This window comes from Coptis chinensis, chromosome 1 (genome assembly GCF_015680905.1).
Source record: "Coptis chinensis isolate HL-2020 chromosome 1, ASM1568090v1, whole genome shotgun sequence".
Classification (NCBI taxonomy): Eukaryota; Viridiplantae; Streptophyta; class Magnoliopsida; order Ranunculales; family Ranunculaceae; genus Coptis; species Coptis chinensis.
In genome coordinates this window covers 87,581,920-87,607,872 of record NC_141456.1, presented here as the reverse complement: position 1 = coordinate 87,607,872, position 25,953 = coordinate 87,581,920, and the positions used below count along the sequence as shown (strand labels likewise).

The window sequence follows — 25,953 nt, the reverse complement described above, 5'->3', positions numbered from 1 at the left end:
AAGGACCAGGAAGATCGTTAGACCTAAGTTTACACGGGCCTCCATCGTTTAACACGACCTCTACGAGCCGTTGCCGGGCGAACCGCTTTTATGACCGGCCTCCAATAGTAGGTCAAACTAATCTCTCCGATAGACATGCAAGCTTCTTCGCCTTCAGAATCCTTGCAGTATCTTCCCCCTCACCGATGCTATTTCCTATAGCTAGCCGAGACAGATATCCGATACCGATGGAGCGAGCTAACCTATCAGCTAGGCAGTCCAGTTCTTGCTGGTATTGGCCCTTTCTTCGGAGATGGGATGAGGAACTGGAGCGGGTAGGGCTTCCTTTCCAAAATAGGTCTCTGTCTTCGAGATGAGACTGGGCAGGCGCATTTGGCATCTCCTAGCAGTGGGAATGACTCCTCAATTTGGGCATCCACTCAAATTCAAGCCGTGGCAGCTGTTCCAACTAATCCCTACAGGTGCCCGTAGTAGGCCGGCCGCCCTACCTAAACCAATCATCATATCGGTCCCTAAGCCCCATTGCTGGAAAGGCTCGGCTTCAAAACCGTATGAGGGGAGCCCGAGCGTCGTTAAGAATGGCTTCTAAAAGTAGAACTGTCAAATCCATTCGTTTTGTCATTTGATCCAAAACCTCAGGAATCGATTCGTAGAAGCAAGTGTTTCATGTAGTTGTCATTTTCTCTTTTTTTATCGAGATGGGTTTGGTGTGCTTATGGATCTACAGATTCATTACTTGTCAAGCTCTCATGGGCTGGTCAACTTCCAGTGATCCCTTAGCTCCGAAGATCAAATCAAATAGTAGAGGCGGTCCCAAAGTCTTTGTTTACAGCCGGGTTCTTACCGATCTTGAACAACTTCATGAGCTCGGGGAGAGGGAGGGTGGCGATCTTAAGCTTCTTCCTTCTAGATGCACTTTCCTCCGCTCTGCTCAATCACCTCTCGACCAAGTTTGGGCTACACATACACAGTTTGTTTCTTGGCGGTCCGTTTCAGCTTTGGTTTAAGGAGAGGTATTGTTCAACGATGGGTTTCTATACGAATCCCGCTTTAAGGTCGGTCGGGAGAGATCGAAGGAGGAGAGTTTATTATTATTTCAAATATGAAATAATAATAAACTCCCCGTGTTGGTTTATCCAGAAATCTTTATCAAATGGCTTGGTTGGGGCATCCTCCCGTCTTTTTCAATCATCGACATCGATTGGGACTCCCTACTTATGGCCAAATCGATGCTCTAGTGGATCCTCAATTTCGTTGTTCATCCGCATCGCTATCAAAAGTAGAAAGAAGAACGCTAGGGGATCTGTATCGTATTTCGATCTGCAGCTCTCCCTTCCAAAAATCTCTAGTTGAGCCAAAAAGAGATGGTTTAGTAACACATCCTTTGTTTCGTCTTGGTCGCCCTTCCCTCGATTCATCGAGCGATCCAAGCATATTGAAAGGGAGGATTTTTCAGGGCCGGAAGGAGGAAAAGACTTTAGAGACAGGGAGTTATCTTCCTTTGGTGGCACCCCACCGCGATATACACATCTAAGAAAGAGACTCAAAATTGCCAACTTATCACACTCTCCAATCATTCCACTTCTCACACTACGGCTGACTAAGACTTTATCGTATTCAAAAAGAACCCTATTTTGGAGTGCCATCACCATCATAGGGAACGGAAAGCTTGAGCTTTGAAGTCATCTTTCCAAAGGCGAGTCAAAGCCATCGTATGGCTTTTCAAGCCCGATCTTCCTAACTCTGCGTGAAAGCCCGATAGGGGCATTCTCCTTTAGATTTGATTGATTCTAGAGTAGCATTAGCTTGGAACATGGCCTTTTAGGCAAGATTGGATCGATTGGGCTTAGTGAGCTTAACTACCTCTTCTCCAGACGGTACAGGCGAACTACTCCAATGGGGGTAGCGTAAGCTATAAACTACTTCCATTGAAACAATTTCTTCTGTGCCTTGACTTCTGATTTGGTATCCGTTTTCTTTGGTGTTGTCGATGAACTTATTCCGGAGCTTCCTTAGCTTCTAGTGCCCACTTGGCCACCTTGAATCAAGCTTCGAAAGCTACTCACATCTACATCTGTAATAGATTGGATATGCTTCCACATCCCGTTAAAAAAAGGTTAAAATTTCGAGGGTTGGTAGTAAGTTCACCATAGGCATAGGTAGGTGGGGATGAACAATCCCTAGCAGAGCCCGAGCAATCCTAGAAGAAATCCTCCCAATCAATAAATGAATCATGCCTTACCGGCCCAATCCTTTATGTCATGAATCATAAGCATGCCTCCCAATCCTTTCATGTGATACGGTACGGCACCAACATGCTGTGTTGCATGGGTACGGGTACGAGTGTCCGATTTGGACACGGGTACGACAGTACGGACACGGCAAGCTCTAAAATATCAGACACGGGGACACGGCTAATATTTTATTTTGAATTTTTTATTAAATATATTTATTATTTTATTTCAATCCTCAAAAACAATGAAATTTAAAAAGCATAGTGTTAAGAGTTAAAACACATACCTGAAAGGCTTAAACATGGACGCAGTATTGCATTTGGTTGTTTAACATTCTCATACATAAAGTTCTCGACTTCTCGACAGTTGTTCACCTCGTCATAAGAAAATAAACCAAGTGATTTTATATAACAAAATGATACATTCATGACATTGCAACATCAGAAGAACGAAGAACAGGGTTACAATACTAAATACTTACAAATTTACAATGTTACATACTTGTAGTTGTTAGACTTGCATGTAACAACTAAGTGACTAACATTGTTAGTTGTTACATGCAAGTATGCAACACAGCTCAAAAGTAAAGGGAGCAGAAGACTAACATAATTCATAATTGTCTCCCACTCTTCTCCTTTCAAAAAACAATAAATTAAAACTATCCAGATTCTAGAATGACTAACCACTTGACCAAGTGTTTGCAATATGGTGCTTCAAAGAAGAAAACCAAAAAAGGATAAAACCGCCTTCTTCAAAAAGATACATATCAACTTATCAAGCCTTCAACGCCAACATGTAAGATACGGACAGCTCTGCATCATCAAAAACAAAATAAACATTAGCAAAATTATCACCAAAAGAATCCATAAAAGACTGCCATTATATGATAAAATCATAAAACATTAAGTAACTTACTTGATAAGTTCATGGTTTAAACCTTCAAATGTGTTGTTCTGCCTCTCCTTCTTCAAAGGATGAGGGGTCCAAGTCTTCATCATCTAAGTACAACTCTGCATCTTGTAAAATAGGTCCATCAAGCATCAAGTTCTGACCCAATGAATCCCAATTTACTTGGATGGTCCTGTCTTTGTACTCATCACCACTTCTTGATAATAGTCGCAAATTGGAATGCACAAAAACTAAGCTATCCACTCTTTCCGAATCCATCCCGCTATGCGTTTCAATGTATGAATGTGAGAAAAGGTACTCCAATTACGCTCGAACACGAAGATGAAGATGGCTGGGAAAGAAGCCGGTTGCCAAAGCTTGCGGCGCAAAGGAGTGCTCGACCCATTTGTTGACCACCACACTAAAGGATTCTCTGAACTTCTTTGGGTCATAACCTCCCACTTTCCATAGTCTCCTAGCCCGGCAGAAAACTTTCCAAACTCGCTACGAGCAACAATTCTTTGGGCGTCATTTGGAAAAAGTCTTCGGAAGTATTCTTCACGATTAATCGAAACCTCTCTATCCACATGAGGAGGTTCTCTACCAACACCACCGCATCACCATTCATCAATTTGTAATACTTTGGATTGAGGCTATGAGCCATACAATGCAATGGGGTGTTACTTTTTGTCCACCTGCTAATCAACACCTCCTCCACGACATTATAAAATTTACTTTTATCTCTTATCACATCTTTTTGTTCATGTCGGAAAATTGCTTTTTTCACCTTCTCAATCATCGAATCCCACATCTCGCATTACCTAGATGCAAAGTAGGGCGGTCTATGTCACATTCTCTTAACATTGAAACTATGGGATTAGTGAACTTCGAGAATGTAATCAATTTTATCCCACCACTTGATCACTCAATATATTTTCCTTTATCTTGCTTGACTTCTCGGCATTTGGACCACCCCCAGTATCCTTTCCAAAACTCGACATAACTAGTTGCTCTAACCCATCTTTGACCTTCCGAATCTTGCTAACATCCGGATTGTCGATGCAAATCGCCTTTTCAGCCACGCCAACAACTTTAGCTTTGCAATTTTTTTGTAAATGGAGAGAGCTAGTGTATGGTTATTGATGAAGTGTTGAATCGTCCTCACTGTTCATCAATCTCTAGAATCCACTTACATAATTCAAACACACGGTGATTTTTGCGGTTAGCTAGCTGGCGCACATATATTCTTGAGTGCCAAGTTCAAAGTGTGAACCACACATGGCGTCCCAAAATATACTTGGATGTTGTGCTTCAACAACTAATCCAAAGCAAATCTACAAACAGTGCATTATCGGAATGATTTGAACCACCTTCTCTCCCCCCAATTTCAGTAATTTCTTTCATAAACAAAGCACCCATATATGTTGTATCTTTATACTCCCCACTTGCATCTTCAGCTTTTAAAAACATAGGACCACTTGGAGAAACTGCCACAAAATTTATAAGTGGCCTTCTTTGCACATCACCCACCCATCGAAAACAAGACTAACCCCAGTCTTACTCCATAAAGTTTTGATGCTGCTCATCATCCTTTCAATATTTTCTTTCTCTCTAGTAAGATGTGTTGTTCGAAGACTATCATATGAAGGGGGAGTGTAACCTTTCAGGTTGTGTGAGCATGCATACATTATCACATCTCTAAAATATGGAGAACGGGCGAGATTGAATGGTAGACCTGAAGCATAGAACATTCTAGCAATCATACAGTCCAAAACGTCCCTTTCAGTGAGATTGAATGACTTCCCTATTGAAGTGTCGCACATTCTTGTTTTTTCATACCCGTTCCATCGTGAACTTGCGGTAATGGAACTGAAGCTGATTTAGCTGCATTCGACATAGCCTTGTGTTTAAGAGCATTTTCATGCTCGCTTTTGAAGATCTTCTTGAGTGTTTGTGGATCGCAGTTGCATTCTTTAACCCCAAAACCTCCTTCTCCAAGAAAATGTTTTTTCACTCTTGAATATGAACCACTCCATATTTTCGAACGAACTTGCATCTAACCTTGTAATTTCCTCCTCCACCGAGCCTTGCTTATCTTCTCAACGTGATTCCAAGAGGAGAAAGTATAAGCTTATCATCTCCTGCTCCCTCCTTCACCATTCTTTGTGCTCTTGAGCTAGACATTTATTTGAGTTTAGTTATTAAATACCTTAAGAACTACTCAAGCTTTGTTAGTGGTAGGGTCGGTTTGCAATTGAAAATTGAAGAGGGCATTAACTTTAACTTTGGTTGTTGTTTTTAGTCTCCATTTTTGGCGGCTTCAAATAGAAAGATCAAATACTATTTGTTGTTTCTTACTTTGGCTTTTACGGCTTTTATGGGGCAAAACAAAAGAGGCCGGATTTAGGGCAAAACAAGATAAGATTTAGGGCAAAACAATATGGACTTTGGGCAGCCATTGGATCATAATTCATCTAAGGCTAAAAATTAGTTGTTTACTTACTTACAAGTGGAGATATCCTATGCTCCCACCTTCTAGTACTAATTTCATCTTTGTGTACACCCAATAACAAATGATTGTGTTTGGTTTTTCTAAGTCATTGATTTTTTATATTGGTTTTTCTTATATAGGAAAATAATATGTTTATAGCTTAATTAGAAGTGTCCCAACTAAGAGTGGAATTCGAGCTAAACGAGCCGAGTTTTACCATGCTCAAGCTCGGCTCGTTAATTACACGAACTTTCAATTTAGCTCTAATTCGGCTCATATAGTTAAATGAGCAAGCTCGAGCCGAGCTTAAACGAGCTGAGCCCTAGCCAAGCCTGAGTGGCTTGGTCATTTTACTCTACAAATATGCTATTTGAGTTAAACAAGTCGAGCTTCATCAAGTTCATTTGTTACACGAGCTTTAATTTGAGCTCGAGCTCGGCTCATGATAAGAGCCCAAAACTGTAGTTTTAACCCCTTAATAATCATACTGTTAGACCAATTATGTGAATAATAAGTAAGAGTTAATACTGATTACGTGTTTTTATGCATTTCAGGCTTCAAAGTCCATTATGTGCAGAAATGTGCCACTTTAGCGAGATAAAGGAGCAAAAGTCAGCAGAACTTCCGAATGCCATATCTTTGGACTCAGACCTCGGATTGAGGCCTACCTTATGTCAAAACGACCGGCTCGGAAAGAGGTTTGCAATGGTCCAAGCCTTGACCCAATCGGATGAGCAGAAGTGGACGAAAAGTCTGTTGAAGCCAACTGCAGCTGAAGAGGCCTTTTTGGATTGAAAGAATTGGGTTTTGGGCCTGATTCTCTGGCCCAAAACATGGCTCCAAGCCCATGCATGATTTTTGGATCTGGATGTATAAAAACAAAAGCTTGCCTCATTGTTAATGGCAGTTAGGTTAGGTAGATAGTTAGACCTAGATTAGTTAGCCTCCATTAATTAGTTTTAGAACTTAGTTTAATTAGTTTCAATTCATTGTATTAGATTAAACCTTTGAATCTTGTTCTTCATTTGATTAGATCAATAAAGTAGTATTTTTTTTATCAATTTCGATTTTGTCATTTCTATTTCTAGATCTAATTTCAATTCTTGTTCTTATTTCATTTTAGTCATTAATTTAGATTTCATTATTGTTTAAATTAGTAAATTTCAATGCTTTATATTATGTTTAGATTTAATTTAAATGGAAATGATTGCGGAATGATTCAAGGCTAAAACTCCATTAGAGGGGGTTGAGAAACCTTGATGAAAGCTTGATTCCAATTATCGGAGATTGTCGTAATTTCCTTTCCACTCTAGAAACGTTTAGTTCACCATGAGAATGGGTTTAATCGTTCACATGCTAATTATTAATTGGTAGGAATGCCATGTGTAATTAGGGATTAGGAAGAACCGATTGTTCTCGCGTAGCGATTCAATTCGGAATTCGATTACTTAATTTAATTGCCGCTAGTGGATTAAGTTGAGTTAAGGTGGAATCAATCCCCTCTAACTCCTTAACATCGAATCAACGTAGCATTCCCTTTAGTTGTCGATAGTCGACTAGTTGCATTTAGGTGGGTAGTTGCATCGTAGTCTAATTCCCCCGTAAAAAGCTCTCATTGACTTAAGACTGATTTCTTAGACTTAGAAAACAATCCATGCTAGGGAACTAGGAGTGGAACGAACTTCCTACTCCACTTAGTGCAATTCGCATTGAGAGTAGAAGATTTGATAATATAGTGTAAAAGTCCAGTTTTAGTTTACTTACGTTGTGAATTCATCGTTCATTTCGTAGGTAAACTATACATTGACGATTATCAAATAAACGCCCATCTTCTTAGTTACACTTTAGCATTGTTTTCCTTGTAGAAGTAGTCATTTTTAAGTCCCATTAAACCCACCCACCCTTGTTTGTTTCATACTGTGGTTGCCCATTTCAGCGTGACAAATTCCACGAGAAAATACCGGAAGGCCAGCGCCAGGAGAGCGACCAGCTAAGTTACCGGAATTTCGTCTACCACACCGAAGCGCCAGCATACCTTCATACCAAAAATTCGACCAGCTCCAAACACTGAACTTCGACTTCACATTGACGACCAGCCCCATTTGGAGCGACCCACTCTAAAACACCGTAATCTGAAAATTACTCGAGGCGAAGGCCTCTATGCCAGCCTTGGCCCCAGTCAGTTAAAATTTCCGGATTTCCACGGTTTGGATTCAAACTTTGATCTTTCATATTTTTCAGTGTTCTAACCTGCTCTATACACTGAACAAAGCGTAAACAAGACGCTATTCATAAGCGAAGCAAGGGCCTTGTCGGTATTCCTTTCTTCCACACCTCGCATCTCTGTTAGAGGTTTATACTAGTATATCGAATTGTTTGGAGTGTTGCATGTTTAGTTAAGTTCGACTTAGTCTTGCATGAGATTAAGGTCCGCCGAACAAAAACACCGAACGTAAATACAATGGCAACATCAACAATCAAATCTATCTAGTATACCACCCACTACACCTCTAACTACTATTTCACACACACCACCGATATAATGGGGAAGAAAGAGAGACTCCTCTCTCGGACTTCTACAAAGCCTTGAAATGATAGCCCCAAATCTTGCATCGTTCTAGCGGACCGGTGAGGGGATTTCAGAATCCTCCAAATATTTTAATTTGTTACCCGTTTTCCATGGTTTAGACCATGAAAAACCTTATCGACATTACGCGTAGGATTGAACAAGTCCTAACAACATTCCACCATCCTACGGTTGGTGCGGAACAAATTAAATTAAGGGTATTCCCTTTCACCTTAGCGATAAAGGCGGCGTCTTGGTTAACTGCCCAAAAGCCTAATTACGTGGACTTCGTGGGCTAAACTTGTTCAAATTGTTTATGGAACATTTTTACCCACCCTTAAAGACGGATGAGATGCTTTCCAAGATTCATTTCTTTTCGACAAAATCCTCATGAATCATTTTCGAGGCTTGGAATCGTTTCAATCGATCTGCTTATAGAGTGTCCACACCATAACTTAGCGAAAGACACGTTAGTTCGTTTTTCAAAGGACTTCTACATCACCATAAAGAAGTCCTTGACATAATGAATGGGGTAGTTTCTTAAGCAAAGGAGCCCCGAGGCTTATAAATTTTAGAGGACCAAACTAAAGCGAAAATAATAATTGGGGGTAGTGACGATTACTCCCGCTCCGCTAGTTCTTCTTCAACAGTTAAGGCCGCCGGTATGTTTGAAATTAAACACGATTCCGAGCTTAAAACTCTAATCGAATCACTCACTAAAAAGGTCGAGGCCATTTCTGTACAACAAAAGCCTATCCCCGTCATGAATGTAAATTCAAACCCATGTAGTTTCTGTTGGAGTCCTGAGCATCCCGACTCCCACTGTCCTATAGCCTATGAACAGGCTTGTTCCATTAATAGTGAACCTAAGGCCCCTTGGAGACAAAATCCCAACTCCGGTTGGAGAAATAACCAACAAGTCACACCTCAAGGGTACAATAATCAATATGTTAGGCCAACGAACAGCTTTAACCAAGCTCCACTACGACAAGGACAGGGTCAGGGTAATTTTAATAATTATAACAACCAAGTGCAACCTCGACAAGGTCAAGCACAAGGTCAAGGTAATTATAATAATTATAATGCTAATAGAGGTATCGTTCGGTTAATAATAATTATCAAAATCCACCCATAAATAATTCACGTGAAATAGTTCGATCCACCACCCGTGACTACTACACCCACACAACCGATCGCCTTTGACACCTTCATACAAGTGAGCCAAAAACTTTTCCAAACCATGGCTCAATCTAACCAACGACTTCTACAATCGGTTAATAATTTAACCTAACGGTTGGCTCAAGATAAAGCCCAAACCAAAGGTGTGTTGCCAGTCACGCAATACCTAATCCTAAAACAACAAACACAGCCTTTGAGGTAACCGATAATACTAGTAATGAATATGAAAATGTAGGTGAGATAAATGCCATCACCACTCTCCGCTCGGGCAGAGTGGTTGATAACAAGGTAACTATGCCTATAGTTACCCCACCAAGAGTCCCTACACCTACTATTTTACTAGATACCGCAAATAGAAACCTGAAGAGCCTACCACCGTAGAGGTACCCGCCACAACACAACCTAAGAAACGTAGAAAGCCACGCGGTTAAACATCCAGGTGATACCATTGCTAAATATAGACACAAACCACCGTTTCCAAAAAATTAGCCATGTTAACTAGGGATACAAATTACGAGGAGATTAGGGGACGTTTTCAAGAATCTAACTATAAACCTTCCTTCCTCGAAGCTATTAAAAAGCTACCACATCATGCTAAGTTTCTTAAGGAATTGTATACTACTAGGCGTAAGACAAATATACCAAAAGACGCCTTTTAACGTAACAATTCCCAACCTTATCCGAAAATAATGGAATTGTTAAGTACAAGGACCCCGGTCGTCCCATCTATACAATGCACCTTAGGAGATTCTTATCACGACGACGGCGTTATTAGACACGGGGGCTAGTGTTAACTTACTCCCATTTTATTTGTATAGACAAATAGGTCTCGACAAGATGCAACCCACTAAAATGACGCGTTGCAATTAGCTGATCGGTCTATTAAGTATCCTAAGGGTGTAGTCGAAAATGTCTTTGGTAAAAGTTCAGGATTTCTACTATCCGGCTGATTTTGTAGTCCTCGATACTGAAGTCGCTAACGACTCGTCCCGATCATTTTAGGGCGTCCTTTCCCCGCAACCGCCAATGCGCTCATTAATTATGCCGTGATGGTTCAATGTCCATGTCTTTTGGTCATCTTCTTTGTTGAAGTCAATGTTTTAAAACAAGGACACAAGCATACCCGATTAGCCTATGGATGGAGAGGTTAGCATGATCGAAAAGCGTTGTTCGAGATTATTTCAACAACACGCTCCCCGATAGTCATATGCCCAAAATTCTTTCCTTTGGAAAGTCGGACTCAACATTTTCATTCCTACACTAGTCGATACACATATTATTGATGAGGAAGGGATAGATGATTTTCTCAAAGATGTAGAGGACTACCATAGTAATGTGGATATGACCAATCTAGATGAGGAATTCGATGAGTTTCTTGAATAGGTGACGATTCACCCTATCAAGATCTACCTTGCACAACATCCACCTCGATTCCCCTCCTTCCACCCTTTCAAAGGAATCTCGAGTTTGCACTTTCGATCCTTTTGTTTCTCCTCGTGCTTCATAATTTTTAAATCCTCCTAGCAAACGTGATACTTGAAGGACAAACTATTTGACACCTTCATTTTCAGAATTGAGACAGTCCCTACACATAATACAATGAATGAGTTCGGTGCTAAAACCACATCCTCATTGTTATGCGCTGTCTTTCTACAACTTATCCATATCCACCATATTCTCCACAACCATTCACTTTTCCACACTTATTTACTAAAACACCCACTCATTCAAAAATGAAAAAGAAGGTGCTTGATAGGTTACATAATAGGGTTATCCGACTTCGCTTTCATTTCACTAGGCTGCGTCGTAGGAAATCTTGGTGTTTCATTGTGTTTGGATATGTTTTCTGTGATATTTATTTATGGAATGATCCACAACTATTTCGGTTGTTGATATATGATCAACTGCATGTTCATACATATATTTTAGATAAAGTCTCGAGTATCTGACTATAAACGACTCAATTTCTGTGTTTGGTGCACTTCCTTTCACTTTAATATATTGGTGAGTGCACCATTAAGGTAACCGGGCCCTCCCTATGGAGTGTGTGGCTGTAAGTACCGGATCCTAAGTCCACGGTTCACATAGTTCACGTTTTCCACTCTTGCATGTTTTTCTCGGATTTTTGAGTCATGTTTCTCTATGGTGTGAATTATTTCTTTATTGCTTATTGTTTTTCCTTCTAAAAATAAAATAAAAAATAAATAAATAAAAATAAATAAATAAAAAAAAAAAAATAAAAAAAAAAATACACATAGTAATCTAGGAAGTCTCGGGAATCTGACTTTAAAAGACACACTGCTAAAAACAAATTTTCTAAGCTTCGTGGTAAAAATTTGTTTGGGGGTGGGGTGTTCGTGTTTCCGTACTAAAATGTTTTATGTCCCATTAGAGTTGCTTAGGCCGTTTAATTGTATTACGATTCGGATTGACATAATCTATTAATTTAGAGTTCATTCGTTCGCATAACTTACGTCATGCACGCACTACGAGGCGTTTTCCACTATCTCGTATGTCACCTGAAGTCGGAATAGAGTGTTTTATGGATCATTGGATAGGAAATTCTCTCCTGATCATTTCCATATCTCATTCGCAAAAAATCGGACCGTAACGGCTGCGAATTTTGAATTGAAGTTCGCAAAAAATCGAAAAAAATCAAAAATTTCGATTTTGGGCTTGGAAGCCAGCCCAACCCGCGACCCGACAGCTGGCAGCTCTTTACATTCTCACCATCAGTTATCGTTTTCATCTTCCACCGCCATTAAAAAAGCTTCAAAACCCTAACAAAAATAAAAATTAAAAAGAAAACCACAATAACTCACGCCAACCATCAAAGATCCAATTCAAATCTCCTCTAAAACCAAACCACCACAACCCCCACCGATTTAAACCAACAAAAACCACCGAAATTTACAAATTTTGGTGCTGCCGCGCCACCACTCCACCACCACCACTGTTCTTTCATTCGGTCAAGTTAAACCACCACCACCACATCATATTTAAAACCCTCACTCCATTCCAAACACTAGATGGCTCAACAACGCCGAATTATACCGGAGCAAGTTTTCACTGCCGACCACTTCGCGGCGTTTTACGGTGACGAAATGGCTAGTAGAGACTGGGGTAGTTTGTGGTACTCGACCGAAGCCTTCTACCATGAAGACTTGGTCCGACGGTTCTACAACACCAGGGAGTTGGATGGGAGTAGGATTTTGTGATGGTAAGGAAGAAAGAGGAGGGAGTTGACTCATCGATCTGTTGGTCGAGATTCTAGGCATTCCGCCTAGAATCCATCTGATGCCACTCTACAGAGCCCCAGTTTGACGGGTAGAGCCTCGATGGCGCGATCGCCATCAATGGGAGATACAATACAAACTCCCATTGTGTTCGCCAGCATCCCTCCGGGACCAACCAAATTAGCTACTGACCGATTGGATTGGTCGAATGTCCTAGGGAAGGACAAGGTCACGACATCGGTCCGACCTCGCCTCCATCGCCTTATGGGTACTCCAGAGCGTAAGTACGATTTCGTATCTTGGAGTTTTTGCCGAGTATGATTAGGGGTCGGAAAGTCTTTGGCACCTCTTCCCCGTGTTAATCACCAAGATCATGCTTTGAAGATGAAAGCGACTCCGTCGATAGGGATTTACATTACCCCAGACCGTAACACGCGTATCTATAGGGAGTGTGTCCAACAAGTTTGGAGGAGGGCTGAGGATAGAGAAGAAGAAGAAGAGGATGGTGGAGCTGAGAATGAAGAGGAGGTCGGGGACATCGGGATGCCTCCGGGGATGAGGAAGACTTGACCCGCTTTGATGACGATGCCTTCCGTGAGGTGTTGGTTCGATGCAGCGACGCATGGCTATGCTTCATAGGGGCATCGTTCACTAAACACTATCTGTACATCTCCGGACTCGACAGGCGACTATTCATCATAACTTCGAGATCCGCACCCGAGAGAGGATGAGAGATGGGAACAGCGGGGGCGGAGATGGAAGCCCAAATACCGGTTTAGAGTGGATATGCTTGCACGCTTCCCACCTCATACGACTTCGCCTCGAGGACACACCTTCACGAGGGCATGAACGTCGGCGACGGCGACGACCTATCTGCTGCTGGACCTTCCGGGGAGCCGAGAGCCACCACTAGAGAGTGTGCCCTCCGCCACCAGTGGCGAGGTGTTTAGAGAGTCTGAGGTTTGATAGTGGTTGTTCTTTTATTTATTTTTGTTGTTTTTATTGTAATGTAACTTTTATTTTCGTAATTTGAATTTTGTAGTGAAAGGTACTCTGAATGAAAATTTTAATATAAGGGGTTATTTTCAGTAGGTGTGGTTGTTTCATATTGATCCCACCTTCCCAACTTGTTTGGGGGTGGTTTTATCAATTCAAGCTTTATTTTTATATAACCCTACTGTTAGAATTTATTGCGGAGTCAAGGTGAAAATATGGTTGTTTAGGTAGAAATATGATTAAGTATCATTGTAGGATGAAATCTAGATTAAATAGGTACATTCAATCATATAATCAACCTAAAAGATACTGGGTTTGAATTAGAATCAAGAAAATGAGTTGTTTCCGCTTTGGTTTGGAAATTTTAGGATCTCCTGAAAACTGCAATTAGTTTTGGCAACTTTCCCACCCATTTTAGCAACTTAAAACCTATATAAACTTGATACAATCTATCCTCACAACTCACACTACACCTAAACTCCATCACGCACCTTTCACACCCGCATTCCCACGTTTAGATCTCCATTTTGCAAATCTCAACTCGAGCGGGCCAAGACTTTGAGGAGGCCGCTCTACACACTTCGAGAAAATTTTGCTCGTCGAGCTACCTTTGCTTCAAGTCAAAAGCGACTTCGCTAAAAAACCTGGAATTCCAAAATACAAAGAGCGACTTCGCACCTAGTTGGCCTTTCAGCCGACTTCCGTGGACCAGAAATTTTCCAGGTTTTCGCGTAGTACCCGGTTGTTTTGCAGTACCGTTCCAGGCGTAGTTTTGAGATGACATCTCCTATAATAATACCGAACAGTCTTTCAAGATTTGTTCCAAAGCACTACTTACGGTGCTTGGTTTTGCGAGGTGATCACATACGTTGGCTGGGAACCTCTTATGGTAAGACCGGCTGAACTTTATTCTCCAGCACTTGCATCTTATTTTTATAATAACTGCATTTTCTTTGAGAGACCGGATGGAGAACAAGTGTTCTCCATCAACATTGACGATGAACCAATGGAAATTACCAGGTTCTTGCTAGCATTTGTTCTTGGACTTGCTATGCCCACCAGATACAAGACCCATGGTGCTATTAGGTCGATAATATGCATGTCTACACTTATGAGTCTTTGCACGAGGCTTATGGGGCGGGCATTTTCCAGATTGAGGACCAAGGGGACTATAACGCTGCCACCCTTGGTAGCCTGTCCATGAACATAGGAACTGTTATGTTTTGGATTATGCTAAACATTTTAGGGGAATGGCGTTTTTCTTCTGTGAATGACGCCACTTGCAGCGTTTTCCTTGCTTTAGCCACGGGGCGCCGGTTCTATGACCTTCCCAGAACTTTGATGTCTAGTTTAGCACGAGCCTATACCATGAGGCATAAGTACCTTCTTATGCCTGTTCTAATTTCACGTATTATGCTATGTTTCTTTCCTGTTTTTGTACACGTTTCACGGATTGGATTAGGGTAGACGCGGTCGCGACCCACCAATAGTATTATTCGATCTTTCCGCGTAATGACTTGGCAAGGGGTGGCGGATACAACCTCACCCAGGTTGCACCCTACACCCCATCAGACCAAGTGGCACTTAATAGGTTAGCAACCATAGATGATAAATGGCGTGAAGCCTGGCAAATTATCATAGCATGGCAGGATGCGAAGGAGCCTCACCTCTTGATAGAAGAGGAGGATGACGAAAACAAATGGAGTGGAGGTAAGTTTTAGTTTCTGTTAGTGTCCGCTTATGTCCCAAGCAATTTAATTACATTTACCCCATAATGGGTGGAACTCTTATAGAATTCGGTCGGTTTTATTTCCTATATTAGACGTTCTAACCTTGTTTTGCGGATGTTTTACGAATTTCCACGGCGCTTGAATGGTATTTTCCTACCCTCTTTATTTAAATGCTTTGAGGACAAAGCATGCTTATTGTTTGGGGGGGAGCATAGAAACACGTGTAATTAAGACATCTACTAGGATATAAATATATATAATATGCATTTGTTTTCTACTTAAAATTTCAAAAATTTAAAAATATAAATAAAGAAGTTATGCTATACACTTAGGAATATTGGTATTGTTTCTTTCTCCATGCTCTTAACAATCTAGAAGTCTCAATGTGAAGTTTTAGCGTCGTAATAATTGTTAGAAACTTAGGTTAATATATAGGTAATAATCTTTACATCTATCTATAAATATATTACATGAGTATCTATGATTGTTAGCGATGAAGTTTCAAATCTAGGCTAGAGTACTTATTCTACAAAATCCTGAGAATATAGCCTAAAGCCTTATATGAGCGAAACATTTGAGAAATGACACAAGGGAGAAGTAAAATCGGATAAAGAAATCACACGTCCCACTTGCTTGATCACTAAACCCATATCCTAAGCGAGAATTTAGGCCCTCTTTGGATCGATATAGCCGAAATTCAAACCTATGAATTATTTTCCGCTAGTCATTGCCTGAGCCTTTCATTAGCCCTTCCATAAACTACAATTCCTTTACCCCCGCTTAAAAAAAAAAAAAAAAAAAATAAAAAAAAAAAAAAAAAAAAAAAAAAAAAAAAAAAAAAAAAAACCAACCTACCCATTTAGAATAAGTCCGAGAATATAATGATGAAGAAAGAAGAAGAGAAAACCCATTGTAAAACAAAAATTAGTTAGTGCTTCAGAAAATAAAGAAAATAAGTTTCCATCCAAAGAAAAGGAAAATAAAAATAGAAATAAAATAAAAACTCCAAAAATAGAATAAAAAGGAGTCAAAAGCCAAAGAAAAGGAAAAAAAAATATGGCTAAGGATGGAAACAAAGTGTAGAAGCAAAAGTAAATAACAAGGTTTTCTCTAGTTACATAATAGGAAGACTCTATTATCTCAGACTTGTCCTTTTGAATATCCATTTCCTTCCTTCTTAAACCATCTCCTAATCCCCGTAACACCTAATAAAGACCTCTAGCTCAATTAGGAATAGGTTAGTGTGATAGTAAGTGGCAGATGTGTTTGATCGACTCCGGCTTCCTGTGTGTCATTGAGATTGTAAGGTAAAGTGTGCCCATTGTACACTGGAGTAGCGAAACTTGAGTGGAAAAATCAGAGTGTTGTTCTTGACTATTATTGTGAGAACCTACTTAAGGACGCTATTCCGAGTTCTCAGAAACGAACCTGCTAAACATTTTATAGTACTACTCATTGTGTATATGTTTATTGTAGAAGATGGATTATTATGCATATATTAACTTAGGTTTCTGACTTGGTTATTCTTATTCAATTGCTAGAGAGATGTATAGATAGTTGAGCATGAATAAGGGAACAATAGTTTTATTTTCTTAGTCGTTGTAGTATAGATGAAGTTTGTGAGTACCTTCACTGGAAAACTCTCAAGAGGCTATAACTCGTCCACTAGGGAATTCCTAGTGGTTTAAGGCCTTGTTGCATATGGTCAATGCAATCGCACTCAAATAAACGAGTAGTTAGAACTCCATTTTGGTCACTTATTCTAATTTTCATCCTTGCTTGAGGACAAGCAAAATGTTGTTTGGGGGTGGTTTGATAAGAGCCCAAAACTGTAGTTTTAACCCCTTAATAATCATACTGTTAGACCAATTATGTGAATAATAAGTAAGAGTTAATACTGATTACGTGTTTTTATGAATTTCAGGCTTCAAAGTCCATTATGTGCAGAAATGTGCCACTTTAGCGAGATAAAGGAGCAAAAGTCAGCAGAACTTCCGAATGCCATATCTTTGGACTCAGACCTTGGATTGAGGCCTACCTTATGTCAAAACGACCGGCTCGGAAAGAAATTTGCAATGGTCCAAGCCTTGACCCAATCGGAGGAGCAGAAGTGGACGAAAAGTCTGTTGAAGCCAACTGCAGCTGAAGAGGCCTTTTTGGACTGAAAGAATTGGGTTTTGGGCCTGATTCTCTGGCCCAAAACATGGCTCCAAGCCCATGCACGATTTTTGGATCTGGATGTATAAAAACAAAAGCTTGCCTCAATGTTAATGGCAGTTAGGTTAGGTAGATAGTTAGACCTAGATTAGTTAGCCTCCATTAATTAGTTTTAGAACTTAGTTTAATTAGTTTCAATTCATTGTATTAGATTAAACCTTTGAATCTTGTTCTTCATTTGATTGGATCAATAAAGTAGTATTTTTTATCAATTTCAATTTTGTCATTTCCATTTCTAGATCTAATTTCAATTCTTGTTCTTATTTCATTTTAGTCATTAATTTAGATTTCATTATTGTTTAAATTAGTAAATTTCAATGCTTTATATTATGTTTAGATTTAATTTAAATGGAAATGATTGGAATGATTCAAGGCTAAAACTCCATTAGAGGGGGTGAGAAACCTTGATGAAAGCTTGATTCCAATTATCGGAGATTGTCGTAATTTCCTTTCCACTCTAGAAACGTTTAGTTCACCATGAGAATGGGTTTAATCGTTCACATGCTAATTATTAATTGGTAGGAATGCCATGTGTAATTAGGGATTAGGAAGAACCGATTGTTCTGCGTAGCAGTTCAATTCGGATTACGACGACTCGTCGCTAGTGGATTAAGTTGAGTTAAGGTGGAATCAATCCCCCTCTAACTCCTTAACATCGAATCAACGTAGCATTCCCTTAGTTGTCTGATAGTCGACTAGTTGCATTTCGTGGGTAGTTGCATCGTAGTCTAATTCCCTTCGTGAAGCTCTCATTGACTTAAGAACGATTTCTTAGACTTAGAAAACAATCCATGCTAGGGAACTAGGAGTGGAACGAACTTCCTACTCCACTTAGTGCAATTCGCATCGAGAGTAGAAGCTTTGATAATAGACTTGTAAAAGTCCAGTTTTAGTTTACTTACATTGTGAATTCATCGTTCATTTCGTAGGTAGACTATACATTGGACAGTTATCAGCTCATATAGTTAAACAAACGAACTGAGCCCGAGCCGCTCGGCTCAAATTCCACCCTTAGTCCCAACTGTCCAAAAACTTACAAGAATTCTGACATATAGTATTCGTGATCATGGATCATGGACCATAGATTATATAGGAACAACTTATAGCAACTCTAACACGTAGTATTCGTGATTATGGATCATGGACCATAGATTATATAGGAAAATAGTCTGTTTACAATATCTAACGGCTTACAATATAACTCTAACACGGATCTAAATTGATAGCAAAAATATAATATCGATCGTTCTTGGTTGTGCTACAACTTATATTTGAGTCAAGCTTGAACATACTATAATTTAACTTGATTATGTCTTTAATTGAACTCCGCTATCAAAGGTTACTTACGAAATTAATTGAGGGTTGATTTGGGCGGAGCTAGTCATTCCATAATTGAGTATGTCTAACTTTGCCAACACCTATTTCAAATTTTAAGAATCTCAGAGTGTGGATAATTCCATAGTTTACTAAATATTTTTTAACAATATTAAACATCTTCAAATGAATTGAATTCTTGTGAGGTTGATCTCTATGATGTGGAGAACATCTACACCAAAACTTCTAACTAATCATTTTTAGTTTTTTTGGAGTTCGTTTTTGTGCAGTTCTTATAACAATTCCCTAATGAAAAAAGTGAAATATTATTATAGTTAATCAAGAAGAAAATTGAGGGAGAAAATAGGACGACTTATTAGTTAGGTTTCAGCCCTTCCTCACACTTTTCTTATATAGGTGAGGAGGGGTTCCATACCCCTTTTGTAATTGCTTACAAGAACTCTAACAAAAAAAAATAAGATTAATGGTTCAGAGAAACGAGACAAATGGTAAAATAGAAATTCGAAACTATACTGACCTTCACTTGAATTTTACTAAATATCTCAGTGGATTTGAATGATATCAACTTTCGCTAAATTTTTAATAGTTATGTCAAATTTCCATAAAGAATATATACATTATATATTTCCATACAATATCTATAATTTTTTTTTTTATAATTACATCAAATTTCTTTAATGAAAATATTGTCATAAACCTTACATCAATTTTTGATACTTACAAGCAGCTAAATATATTCAAGTCAATAAGTATACCCCTTAAATGCTTAAATCTTTGGTCAAGTCAAAATAGTTTCTTAAAAAAAAAAGAGCAAAATATATCAAAATGTTAGCTTAAAACGTGGCTGATTTGCGTCCAAAAAAAAAAGTGGATTGGTTTGCATCCACAAAAATGTGGGTATTGGCAATAACAAAACCCATAGTTAACCTACATCAGAAGTCCCCCCGGCCGCCAAAATTTAAATTAGATAATTGAAGACAACAAAATTGATGTGCTTTGGCACAACAGAAAGTTTTTGTTTAAAGTCAAAACCCTTCTTCTTCATCCGATAGATCTCAAAACCAGGTTCACCTCAAAACCAGTGCTTGAACCTTGAAGTCATTAATGGAAACCTAAAGAGAAAGAACAGATTATTAAAATAAAGGTATGTAAACAATTTCTAACTTTCCTCCTAATTTGACTATGAAAAAAAGCTGTTTTTTTTTTCAAATCCCTCCGACCACTCCGACCACGATGCATTATTCGGTCGGTGTGTCGGTGTGTCGGTGTTGGTGTCGGGTGTCGACCACGACGACCGGACACGGGCGGAAGGAGAGGCGTACCCATGCAACACAGGCGCTATCCAAAAGTAAGAGAGAGAAAAGGTATGGCCCGAGTAGAGCTAATAGTTCTCAACTCAAACTAACACATTAATCTTAGCCAATATATAGAGAGAGCGGGTTCTTTTTTTTCTTGCTTTGAATATAATATAAAATAATAAAGGATTGGCTGACCAAACTAGAGGGGAGCTTTAGCTTTGTAAATGGTATGGAAAATTTCATAACCTAGACGGGCTCAGCTAATGCAAGTTCCGTATCTCCCTGGAATTTTTAAAGAGAGTATTTACTCCTACCCGAGCTTGGGCTACTACGAGTTACTTAAAATCATATGTTTATTGGGGATTGTTGGCTAGGGCCATAGTTTTAAAGTGGGGTTTTAGAGCTTGCCCTTTTCGAGAGAAGTGAACATATGGGACTTGCAACTCTTTTCGCGATTGAGAAAGGTTAAGGTTTCGATTGAGAAAAAGGAGTAGTCCCTGTTAGCGCGAATGGGAGATTTAGATACCTCCTGGGGCTTAAGGCTGCCTTTTCCTAGTAAAAAGGAGTATCGCTTCTATCTTTTTAGGGCAACCAAACATGGGTTTCTTACGGTCCAATAGGCAAAATCCCTAAGCCGGGTTACTTCGTGACCTAAAACCGCTTTTTTTAGTGGAGATCCTCGAGGGTAGAGCAATCGCCGCAGCTTAAACAGTTCATTTTTGACTAGGGGCTCATTCGAGAGGCTCGGGTAAAACCATGCCTATAGCTAAGAAGTCGTAAACCCCGAGCCTTTAAAAGCTACCGGCTTTTCGTCTCACTCAAGAAAGATTGATTCTCTCTTCTTCCAACCTCCGGACCTAGTATCTGCAAGCAACGGCACACGAGTGAAGAAAAAATAGCTAACCGACTCCGCCGCAGAAGGAAGGAAGGAGGATCAACGACGGTGTTTTGCACTTTTCAATCCAATTCAATGGAAAAGACGAGGTTTATGCGCTTTTCAATAAAAAACACGTGGTTTATGGAACTTGTTTGTCTTTTTGTGCCTTCCCTACTAAAATGGACTTGCATCCAATTTGACGGTGTTTATCGCGCGAAAAATGCTTAAAAAGGGGGCCAAAAGCACTTTAGAAACAAATTCTGGTGCCCGATGCCAAAGTCTATGTTGATCTTTGGAGCCTAAAGAAAGAAAACCGGGGGACTTTCGGATGCATGCCCCGGCCTTTGTTCACTTGGACTGATTGTTAGGACTGTTGGTTGGATATCCGGATCGATATATGGAACTCTACCTATCATCATGTGCGGCTTCGGCTTCAACCAATCGTATGTCCGCTCATGAGGCCCGGAATTACGGACTTGGCGATGACGACGAGGACCTAGACCTGAGAGGCGACGAGACAAAGTGGATCTGCCGGCTCTGGACCGGCATGACATGATATGGCATGGTGCCCGAGCACCGAAGCCGGACGTGTGAGGGATGGTCGTGGCTTGAGATGGACCGAAAGTTGCTAGCTATGGATGGGGTATGCACGGTATCGAAAAATCTTTCTAGTTTCGTTGAATCAAATAGTGAAAGTCCAATCTGAAATGCACGCTGAGTAAGAGACAATCGTTCTTTTGTAGTAGAGGGACTAGAATGACCCGGGCGAAAGGTGTGAACTACGGATCATCATAAACCAGATAATCGACCGGGATTACCATGCTAGTAAGCTTTATCAAGTTGGCGATAGGGTTGATTGATGTGAAAGAGGGGGCCGGATCCGCCCCACTAACAGATTGAGAACGGAAGCATGAATTTGTCATTCCTAAGGAAGAACCGGAAGTAGAGCCTTAAATCCTATCTTTCTACTTATGTTTGAGTTGGTGTTTTCCGCTTTTCATGGTGGAATACAAACGGGATCAAGAGATAGAGATCCGGATGGAAAGCCCAAATGTGGGCGATCGGAAGAAAAGACCTATTATCCTTTCCCCTTGTGGATCGTCTTGCGATCATATTGCCATGGTCTCCCAAGCTATATGATCACGAAATCCATGGGACAGGAAAAGGGCTGGCTAACACCTATCGATCAAGGGGCCAAAGAAGACAAGTGAAAGAAAGGGCTAGAAGGAATCAATCATTACAGAGGAACAGAGTGGCTCTATCCATACCATATAGGGAAGACGCGATTGCTAATTGTTGTTGTTACGTCTTCCGTCTGCTAGGAGAGATCAAACTAGTCAATCCAGGGAAGATAGAAGAAAGAAGGAAGGGAAGATGGTTTAGGATTAGACCGATTGAGAAAGCTAAAGAGAATATGCAAAAAGAAAGGCAATCGGAAAGGATAGATCTAACAGCAAAAGGCTAGGCTAGGCTAACCACTATCAAGGAAGGATAGAGACATTCGCGATACTAGCTATCACAAACTAGAAGCCATGAGTCCTTATTACACTCACAGTGAGGTAAGGAAGTTAAGCCACATACTAACACTAAGATCTATCTCTTATCCCCGCCTTCCCTAGCATCCATATTCAGTTAGCTACTTCCTCGGAGGATCTTTCCCTTTTTGTTCTTCACCGCTTCGGTGCTTTTCGCTCTTTCTTTATAGCCATGGCTTGCTACGCCCGTAAGAAGATGGAATCCGTGTATAGGTGCATCTCCAAAGAAAGCCGGCGAATTTGAGCAATGAGGGCTTATAGTCAAATATCCTACGCCACTCTTAGTTGTTTAACCAACCCAATTTGGTCAGTCAATCTCGAATAATTCTTTGTGACCAGCAGAGTCTTCACTATCTTGATAGGCGTATTCCCTTTTCTCAATTCTCTTTCTATGGATGAATTTGAATGTAGGTATCCGGGTGCTTCAAATGGATATATTGGGCTAAATTCAATAACGGGTATCCCTCCTATTAGTACTCGGGGATACACGAAGCGTATGGTGACAGCTATTCCTCTTTCTATAGTATATAGATTGTAACGCCCTCCTTTCGATTCCTTCACTGGAAAGCGTCGTTCTATTAAGGCAGGTGGAAGACGTAGAAGCTACCCTATTCGATTAGAAAATGGTGGTTTTCATGTTTTTGACATTCCTTAACCGATAAAGATGCTCAACCGTGGATTTCTTATCCTCTCGATAATGTTTCAAAGTTTGGAAAACTATAGCCTATTGGGATGGGAACATAAACAAGAAAAGGGGCAAAGGGCGAGGAAAGCGGAAATGGCGGTATGCGGTCCGGTAACACCGGATTACTCCGATCGTAAGCGCGAAACAAAGAATAGTGAAGCCCTTCTTGCTGCTGAGGGTGACGAGCCTTGCCCCCCAAAGACGAGAGAGGTCGGTGGACTTAGGATTCGACAAACGGCGACCTGGCGCGCCACCCACTAACTCTTCTGTTACCCAACTCCAACCTTGCAAAGGGAAATCTCATTAAGAGAAGTGGACTTGAATAGATCACAAGGCAGTCTTCAATAGATGTCCGTTCCGTCTATTCGATCGATAAAACTTGAGTTTGATTGTAGCTAGCCAACCCATCTCGTAAAACCCTATATTTCTTTTTCATTAACAAGGCCCTTTTCCCTCGGGGCTTATCGGCAATTCCATGGATAAGTTGTAAATTTTACAGGCTAAGAAAGAAGTCTATTTTTATAAACCAGCTTTTGCTGAAATCGAAAGTAAATATACAAATAAGGTCCGGTCATCTTAGTCATCCTTTGGCTTTCGATTGAATACGCTTTGCTTTAGAGAGATCTCCCCGAACCCATGTTCAGAGAAAATAGACACTCTTTTTTCGAGCATAGCTGGAAAACTCACTTCGATTTTGAGTTGAGGGGCAACTTGGGCTTCGCCGAATATAAAAATGCTCCAATAGGGGAGTATCCACCTTGAAGTCCACAAGATTTTATGCTTAACACATGCAAGTCGAACGTTGTTTTAGGGGAGCCTGTTCGGGTTTATCATTGGAATTCATCGTCTTTTCTTTTCTTTTATGATCTAGCTGACCTTCTTCGATTTAGAGATCCCTTCTAGCTGTCCTATTTAGCCAAGTAGCTGCTAAGAAAGCGCTTTTAAATTTTGGAAATTGAAGCCGCGGATAGATCGCCAGATAAGATAGGTTGCAGCCGAGAAATTGCCGTTGATCTAAACCCCTCTTAGTTATCATCTCATATCTCGTCGATCGTCTTCAAGATTGTCGAATTGTATATGAGACCTCTTCCCTGGTCGAATTCAAGGATTCCATCAGCTCAAGGATTAGAATCGGTTTTTAACAATCCATGCGAGGCCGATCTTCAAAGAGGTTCATCTCGGCTAAGCCTCTCAAGATCGATTAAATGGGCAGTTTCCTATAAGAAAAAAAATAATACATCTTGAGTTTTGAGCAGATCATGTAAACCCCCTTATAATCGAAGCACATGCCCAAAACGAATAGGCGTGGGGAACGGTAGCTTCTACAGGAACCGAACGCTCTCAATAGGTGAAAGAAAAAATAAGGATAGGAAGGATCCTTTGGAGAAACCTCCACAATGTTGTCTTTTTTTTGTTAGGCTCTAAGCTCCGGCTCCTCTTTCTCGAGAGTAAGTACACCCCCTCCCTTTGGCCAAGGGAGGAAGGCAGCCGTCAAGACTAGACGCAAATATGAAGATGGGTGTTGCATCGTGGAAGAAGAAAGGGAGGTTGGCTCGATCCTTATATCTTAGTTAAAGTGGATCGATATTCCATTCACATCCGGGCGGGGCGACTTAAAGCGATTTCCATGATTGTTTGAAAAGTTGTTGGGTTCGCTTTTTCGATTCCTTTCGTGGTCTAGTAATGCTCTCCATTCATAGATCGTATGGCATATCCCATCAAAGGTAGTCGCCGCTTTAGCCCTCCTCAGCCGGTAGAAGTCGATTCAATATTTCATAAGAGAAGTCGGTGGTTATCCCCTTCCGAATCCCTTCATCTCCACTAAGAATCTATTCCTATCTTGGTATGCAAGAAGAAGGAAGCAAAGTCGTAACTCTCTCTTAAAACAAACTTGTATCGGATGTGTCACATGCAAGTGTTGGTCGATAACGTTGCTTTAAAGGCCAGTTCTTCTCACTACTATTTCCCGGCAAAGGCCTACCGATTGAGAAGGAGATAAAGTTGAAAACGACCGATCGGATCTCTCACGGAAAAAGGTGAGGCCTTATTTTATTTGATTTTCTGTCTTTCTTGTACCTAAATAGATGAATCACTTTGCCATGAAACTTTTCTATTTATATAAGTCTTGTAGAGAACTAGCTTCCAAATGGAGGGCCCGAAAGTGCAACCTCACTCTAGTTCATCTAAATGGAAACGAAACTATGTCTTTTCGCATTTAGTTTAAGAGTCTTGTTATTTTTAAGCTCTGTTGTTTTGGCTTTTTCCGCTTTTCGACGCCCATTTTGATATTGTGCTTTCGCCCTTTTCCGTAGGGGCCTCCATTTGGTCATGGTCGGCTTTCGTTGGGGATTGAAGGGACCTATTTCCTTTATGATGTTGGCTCAATGTGGGAAATGGCTTTTCTCTTTCATAGAGGAAAACCTTAGGCTATCGTAGGGAAACGATCGGCGTGTTGGTAGTTCTTGAAGCAACCTTCATTCGATCTCAACGTGTCTCCGCCAAACAAGCCGTGAATCGGGTGAATGAGAAAGTTCTCGTGAGATCAAAAACAAAACAGGCATTAGCCGAACTCCTAGAGCCAATCATTCAGAATGAAAGACTCAAATATCCCGGTCTCAACATAGAGGTCCTCCCTTCCCCAATCAAAATTGTAGATCTGGCGATCAATCGCATTGGTAGCCAAAAG

At 40.4% G+C, this 25,953-nt stretch overlaps 1 pseudogene; it reads left to right on the top strand.

The window, feature by feature from the left end:
- Positions 1-19,861: 19,861 nt before the first annotated feature.
- LOC147525663 (mannose-1-phosphate guanylyltransferase 1-like) overlaps positions 19,862-25,953 on the top strand; it is a 36,995-nt pseudogene continuing 30,903 nt past the window's right edge.